Raw genomic sequence first — 7,107 nt, forward strand, 5'->3', positions numbered from 1 at the left:
CACAGTGACCACTCTGGTGGAAGGCGGTCCTGGGAGTAGGGAGAGGAGGGGAAGGCGAGGCACAGATTCTAGCCTGGGTAGGTGACTGCTTTGTGCGCTGTGGTGAGACGGCTCAAATTCCTCTCCTGCAGTCCAAGCCTGTGACACTAACAAAGGGGCTATTAGTTAAGGAAAGAGATGTCAAGGAAGAAATTCCCCACTGGGAAAGACAAGGCCTGTGGAGTGGATGGCTTAAATTTCTTCGTTATTTTTTTTTTTTTCAATATACCAGAAGCGGCAAAAATACACATAGCTCTGGGCTTCTAGTGACAGCAGTGAAGTCTGGAGAATATTTGTATGTAATGCAAATTAAATACAAAATATTTGTATTTAATACCCAATGTTCTACCGCATGGAGGGAACATCAGAGATGATTAAAGCCATAAAAAAAAAAGAAATTGAACTGAATACAAGAACACGGTAATGGAAACATAATTGTTTTTTAAAAAGAGAGGAAACGAAAGAAAAAAAGAAAATCGCTTTTAGTTGAAAAAGTAACAAAAGCAGTGCAGTTAGCTGTTTAGCTAAGGGGAACTTTTAACCCTGAAACTGGAGTTTCAGGAATTCATGTCATAGACCAAATTCAGCAGAGGCCAAAAAAAAAAAAAAGGATGTACATGGTAACACTTTAAATAATGAGAAAAAAATGCAGATAACCACCAGACAACCAGAATGTCTAACTTTAGAAGAATTGCTTAATAACTTACAGCATTGTCCTTGAAGTCAGATGTTCATTAAAATTATAATTATAAAGATAATAGAATCCTATTCCTATTACAAAGATAAGTGAAAATACTGGAGTACAAGATTATGGACACCCCTGGCAAGTGGAATTTAAATTGCCAAAAATTAAACCACTGGTTTAGGAGGATTATGAATTATCATTATTACTTTAAAATTATTCATTATTGCTATATTCTTTTCAATAAAGAACACTTATTGCTCCAAAATACATTTTCGGAACAAGAATTGGTGACTGGCTATGAACAATTTCTGTGTTAGGATATCTAAAATATCTATGAGATTAAAGGTATTATTATTTAATTGGTTGATTTGATGGAAACAGTAAGATGAAAATAAAAGTTCCAAAATTTGTATTTTAGTAGAAAACTCAGATACTTTAGGGAAAAAAAATCCCAGAAACACTCAGGTTCCTTTTTTTTTTCATATAATAACACAAGATTCTTTTCTTTCTTTCCCGAAAAAGAATCTCACTTGCAAAACTATCCAGCTCCCGAAAATAACCCTTTGACCCCGACGTGATTTGAACACGCAACCTTCTGATCTGGAGTCAGACGCGCTACCGTTGCGCCACGAGGCCTTCTCGAAACCGCTGTTCGACGGATCTCGTGAACAGATGCATCATCAGCATCAAGGGGCGGAGTTTTATTCTCAGACCCCGCCCGGCCCTTTGTCAGAGCCGTTCTCCGAGCCGCCAGTGGGCTAGACGCGCGCGCACTAAGGGATTAATCATCCTCCCCTGGACAAATTGGGTTTAGACGCACTTGGTTTAAGGCCCAATTCTTTAACCTCGGTACACATTGAGCTCACTCAACAGAGAAATTACTTCATGTGTTTGAGATTTATTTTTGGGGTTAATAAAGTGTTGGTGCAGATCTGGCGCCCTGGATAAATCTTAGATTTAATCCCAGCTCTTCCCCTACTTGGCTTCTCTTGACTTTTGTTTCCTCGTCTGTAGACTGGGTATAATCAAACAGTCCCTCGCGTGGTGACTGGAGCTCAATGGCGGTGCCGGGAGCCAAGCGCCGCTCACACGTGAGTGCCTCGCACACTGCACTCGTTACTTCTGTGTCGGTGTCGCTTTCGTCTGTTTCTCGCCTAGGCCCTGACTCGTTATCACTCAAGTCACGACCCTGTAGACCTAACTCAGTATTTATGAACTTCAATAAGTAACAACAAAAGCGAAGCGTTGGTGGTATAGTGGTGAGCATAGCTGCCTTCCAAGCAGTTGACCCGGGTTCGATTCCCGGCCAACGCATAATGACGAAAAGTTTTCTTTTTTTTCCCCCCCGAATTACGCGTGTGACAGTGTTTTGCTGTTTGCCTTCTTGTGTATTTTAAATTATCGTCAATGAACGCGTCTAATATGCTTATTGAACGGCGAGAATAATGGCTAATAAACCTATTGAATGGAGAGAATAATTAATTTAGCCACATATTTAAAATACGAGTTACTTGAAATAAAACAAACATGAAATTTAGAATGTGAGCTTGAGAGTCAGGACAAACGCTCCCTCTTCTTCTGCTTTCCTTTTTCTTCCCGTCTTCTTTTTATCTTCATCCTAGGGCCCGGGATGGGTACTTCCGAAGTTAAGATTTAGTGCAAAAGGTTTAGCACTCCTCCCCGTCGGGGAATCGAACCCCGGTCTCCCGCGTGACAGGCGGGGATACTCACCACTATACTAACGAGGAATGAGACGAACACTGCTTGCTCCAAATGCTTGATCTGCTATCTTCGCCGAGCGCGGCGTGCCAATGACGAGGTTCCTGTGGATGCTGTCTCTCCGTCCAGTAAGAAATGCTGACCCAAACCTATGCATGTTCTAGACCATAACTGAGCGCGAGTCCCCAGAAGGGCGAAAACAAGCAGGAGTGACCGAGAGACAGACGGCCTCCAAGCCTGCAGAGACCTGAATTCTGACAGTCCTGGGGCTCTCCCAGACATAATCCTAAGTAGGTCCCAACCCGTTTCACTAACTGTCATCCACTACTATAAGTTGACGGACATCAATCAAACCGAAACCAGGCTCTGGAGACCGAGGAGTAGCATCAAGTAGGAAGGAGGGGAACAGACAGCGAGCGTCTTGCCCATGTCAAGAGGTGCCTGCCCTCTTCCTGGAACTCTGGGAAGGACTGCGCGCTGCGAGCCTCTTCCTGCCACCCGGGTGTCCACTCAGAACAAAAGAGCTCCCGGAACACCTCCTTCAAGCCCTCAGTTCACTCTGATCACCTTCCAGCCCAGCCTCCTCAGCGCCGTTCCAAGTAACAACCGCCTTGGGGCTCTGTTTTCCGCAAAACTGAAAGGCCGGGCTCGTCCGGGATTTGAACCCGGGACCTCTCGCACCCGAAGCGAGAATCATACCCCTAGACCAACGAGCCGACGTACGGTAACGACCGCGGACGACTTTAGAGGTCGTCCCAGGCTTTCTGCAGTCCTAGGACTGTGATTCACTGCGGCCTGATCCTAGGACGCGGTCGGGGACCACCCGCCCCGACGCGCAATACTCTGGAGCTGGGGTCTGGGAATCTCTCTCAGCTCCAGAGCCGCGAGCTCCGACTCCTCCCAGGAAATAACGTCGGGGAAGTGGGAGGGAGTGGTCTCGGCCTCGCCCCCGAGCAGCCCTCCAGGACTGCCTCGAGCACCCGTGTGCCCGCTCCCTACGGTAACTGACTTGGCGCCACTCCGTAGTCCGGAGTCTCGACTCTTCCTGCCTCCGCCCGCCGTCCTCGGACCCAGCCCCCGGCGCAGAGCTTTGAAGACTAACGGTAGAGTTGCCTGGTTGGGGACAATTAATGAGTCCTGAGATCTCTCTGGGAACACCAGCCCCTCTTTCTGTCCCTGCGTCTGTCCATCCTTCTGGAGTGACCGACACTTCGATAGCCCACAGTCTCCCCAGACCGCAGGGTAGTGCCCAGGCGAGGGAATATTTCCGGGGGCCAAGAAGACCCACGCAGGAGGCGTCATTGAGATGAGTGGCTGGCGAGGTCAGGTGGGGGATGGGCTTTCCAAACTGTGCGAGCTTCTAAGCTTTTAATACACTCGCCGTGCTCTCACGTGGGGGCCGCCAAGAGTCCTGGCAGGATCTGATGGGGTCAGTTGCCAGCTACCGTGTTCCCTCAGATCGGTTCCTGTTCTGGAGAGTCTTCCCAGGAGGGTTCTGATCGGCCCCTGAACTCGACCCCCCCCCCCCCCGTAGCATCTCTGGGCTGAACCATCTTGTTCCATAGCCCAGTCGTGTGATTTGTGGTCCCATCTCTTCTTAAGGCCCTACCCACAGATACTTTGGTGGAGGGGAGTTCAACGAAGGGTTCAGCTCTTTGCCTTTTCTTTCCCAGGTGTCCCTGGCCAGACGGCGGGGGAGGGCAGCAGAGAACATCCCATCCTTTCCCATCGGCATCCCAGGCCTTTCAGGTGTGTGAGGAGTGCTCAGGGCTGATCTGGCATCTCCCTCCTGCCACCCTGTGCCATTTTCTGTCTCCCTCCTCCTGGGCGCCCACCTTCCCCAAGTCTCTAGTCACCTCTGTCTTACCTGGTCTCCCGCACTTAATCTGCACAGAGGTGGAAGCCTAAATTCCTTATAGATCATGATGAAAGCTGTGGCCACCTTTTCTAGAAAAATCCATACAATATCTATGGACCCCACTTTTAGAATCCAAGAACTAAGACGTAAACTACTGATGTTGTCTCTACCTTGTTGCAAGTATTTTACATTTTAACAGGAGTCAAAGCTTTACATGGAAACACTGAGTTCTAAGGTATAACTTTGGGCAATCACAGTTGTTTGAAAGAGATAGGGTGAGAAAGAGTGAATTTGAGAAGGTAGTAACCCTTCCCTTCAGCACCTCCCTAAAGTGGAACCCTGGCAACGTCCTGAATTGCTTCTCCCTTTTCTTCAGACTCCACATCGTATCAGTTACTGAATCCTGTAGTGTTTTTTATACTAAACATGTCTCGAATTCATCCCCTCCTCTCATCTCTCTGTAGCTGCGCAGGTGCAAGTCTTTGACATTTCTATAACCAACCCCCCAAAGTCCTCTCCCCTCCTATACTGATCCCTTATGTTATTCTTCTGTGTAGCATTTATCTAGCATATTACACAATTTACTTTTAAAAACGCTTTTTGTTGTGCTTATTGTTCCCTGCTGTATTCCCAGGGCCTAGAATAATGGCTGTTACAGAGTATGGAGTTGTTGAATGGAACATAGGCAAATTTCCATGTGGTCTTTAAGACGTAGCTCACCTCCTCCAGAAAGCCTCCCCTATTCACTCTCCACTCTCAGGTCCGATGAGATGCCACTTCTCTTGTCCGTGTTGTCACAGTGCCCTGTCCCTGCCCTTGGCGCACTGTGTCTGACTGTGCCTTCCTATGAGAAAAGGGGTTTGCCTTATTCATTTGGTTATGGACAGCGTGCAGCCCAGTGCTTGGCACAAATCTGGTCCCAGTGGTGCTGCGTCATTTACTTGACTTGTCACCTCGATATACCAATTCCTTCAAGCCAAACTTGTGCTCAGACATCTTGCAGTGGTTCCTGGGCAAAGGATGGTGTCTAGACCCTTCTACCTAATTTCCAAGGAGGTTTAGGCCCTGTCAGCGGCCCACAGATCCTAATTCTTGCCTCCTTCTCCATAGCATTTACTTCTACTCTCACACGCCCGGCTTCAGTGCTCCAGAAATGTGTTCTGCCCTTCCACACCAGGCTCTCCGGAGGCCCCACCGGGACTATGCTCTTTTCTACTCCCACTCAGTCCGCAGGGTCCCAGCCCTTACGCACCCTCTTGCAGGAAACCAGATGGCGGAATGCCAGCCAGTATCTCCTGCTAATTCCTAACCCTGACTACCAGCTTGTGAACACAGCTATACGTGAAGGGCCTGGTACAGGAACTGCGCAAAGAAGACGCACCCCTCCCTCGATTTTTTAAATTAAGAATTATTTGTAAATATATATATATATACATATATAATCCTGAGGCCCCAAACCAAAAGAACTATAATGAAGAACCAACCAAAACAAACCGACTTTGGTTCTTGGGGAGGACCAAGGCAGTGGGACGGCTGCTAGGGCTGGCCCACCAACACCAGCGGGGTGTCATCCGCTTTGCTAAAGGAAGGAGTAGGCCTGCGCCGGGTTCCCGCCCTGGTCACGGCGCAAGCTTTTGAAGCAGTCTACCGGAAAAGGCAGTTCCTCTCCGCAGGAAATGAGTGTGGAACTGGAGCCCTTGCGTCCTCTTGTCTAAAAGCAATTGATAAATTCATTAGAGTGTAAGGATTTCAGGGACAAAACAGATACGATCTTTTCCTCGGAGTCGGCTGACTAAAGGCACCGCTGGGATTCGAACCCAGGATCTCCTGTTTACTAGACAGGCGCTTTAACCAACTAAGCCACGGCGCCAAAGGCGTTGGGGGTTTTTCTGCAGGGATATATACAAGTATACCGCCGGCAGGCTGGTCACAACTTAAGATTCTAAAATTAATTTTGACAAATCATTATGTTTGAAGTCAAACGTCCACTCAAGAGCTTCCCCGGATATTGAAAGATGTAAATGAAAGACCTCAACACTAGCTAGATGTGCGTGGTTGGAGGATGTCTGCGGCGCCGATCGGATCAATCCTCCGTGACACGTAGGACGGAAGGAATTCAGTTAGTGCGCGTCGGAGAAGAAAAAAGGGACACGTAGTCGGCAGGATTCGAACCTGCGCGGGGAGACCCCAATGGATTTCTAGTCCATCGCCTTAACCACTCGGCCACGACTACGTGCTTGCAAACGAGCGGTTCGCTCCAAACCTTCATTAGTCTTCTTGCTCCGCAAACACCATCCCTCTCACAATTTCGCGCTTCCAGGATTACGAGACCGTTCGGTGAGAACACCAGAGGACATAATTGTAATCGACCTTCCCCTCGCGGCCCCGCCCCACCTTTCTGTGATCTACCCCATTCTCTCGCCCGCCTCCAACAGTGAGCTCCCAGGGAAGAGTAGACGTGGCAGCCGCTCCCAGACCCGGGCGCGCCCTTCCGAGCGTCGGAGTGAGCGAGCAACTCAGGTTTTGAAAAGTAGTGGGTTCTCTGTCGTTTGTGATTGGGAAAGTAAGCAGCTCCGGTCGGAAACTTCCGGCTACCAGCGGCTATGGGAGGGAATAAAAGTAACGCTGTTGGCCCGTACGGGGATCGAACCCGCGACCTTGGCGTTATTAGCACCACGCTCTAACCAACTGAGCTAACCGGCCAGTTGCTGAAACGGTCTCCTTCGAATCTTCACATACGTATCGTTGAAGTAGAGGCAAATCCCTTTTCAAATCCTCATAAACCTTGGTGTGTGGCAGCAGCCAC

General features: G+C 48.7%; 7 non-coding genes across 7 annotated transcripts; 1 reads left to right on the top strand and 6 right to left on the bottom strand.

Annotated features, from left to right (window-relative positions):
- Positions 1–1,288: 1,288 nt before the first annotated feature.
- TRNAW-CCA (transfer RNA tryptophan (anticodon CCA)) lies at positions 1,289–1,360 on the bottom strand. Its single transcript has one exon. It is a non-coding gene; the product is annotated as a tRNA-Trp (tRNA).
- Positions 1,361–1,966: 606 nt separating this feature from the next.
- Positions 1,967–2,038, top strand: TRNAG-UCC (transfer RNA glycine (anticodon UCC)). Its single transcript has one exon. It is a non-coding gene; the product is annotated as a tRNA-Gly (tRNA).
- A 362-nt stretch (positions 2,039–2,400) lies between these two features.
- Positions 2,401–2,472, bottom strand: TRNAD-GUC (transfer RNA aspartic acid (anticodon GUC)). Its single transcript has one exon. It is a non-coding gene; the product is annotated as a tRNA-Asp (tRNA).
- Positions 2,473–3,087: 615 nt separating this feature from the next.
- On the bottom strand, positions 3,088–3,159 carry TRNAP-CGG (transfer RNA proline (anticodon CGG)). Its single transcript has one exon. It is a non-coding gene; the product is annotated as a tRNA-Pro (tRNA).
- Positions 3,160–6,097: 2,938 nt separating this feature from the next.
- TRNAT-AGU (transfer RNA threonine (anticodon AGU)) lies at positions 6,098–6,171 on the bottom strand. The gene has a single exon. It is a non-coding gene; the product is annotated as a tRNA-Thr (tRNA).
- A 281-nt stretch (positions 6,172–6,452) lies between these two features.
- Positions 6,453–6,534, bottom strand: TRNAS-AGA (transfer RNA serine (anticodon AGA)). The gene has a single exon. It is a non-coding gene; the product is annotated as a tRNA-Ser (tRNA).
- Positions 6,535–6,930: 396 nt separating this feature from the next.
- On the bottom strand, positions 6,931–7,004 carry TRNAI-AAU (transfer RNA isoleucine (anticodon AAU)). Its single transcript has one exon. It is a non-coding gene; the product is annotated as a tRNA-Ile (tRNA).
- Positions 7,005–7,107: the final 103 nt, after the last annotated feature.

The sequence above is a fragment of the Aethalodelphis obliquidens genome, unplaced genomic scaffold (assembly GCF_003676395.1).
Source record: "Aethalodelphis obliquidens isolate GAN/ISIS:26980383/991018 unplaced genomic scaffold, ASM367639v1 scaffold38, whole genome shotgun sequence".
NCBI lineage: Eukaryota > Metazoa > Chordata > Mammalia > Artiodactyla > Delphinidae > Aethalodelphis > Aethalodelphis obliquidens.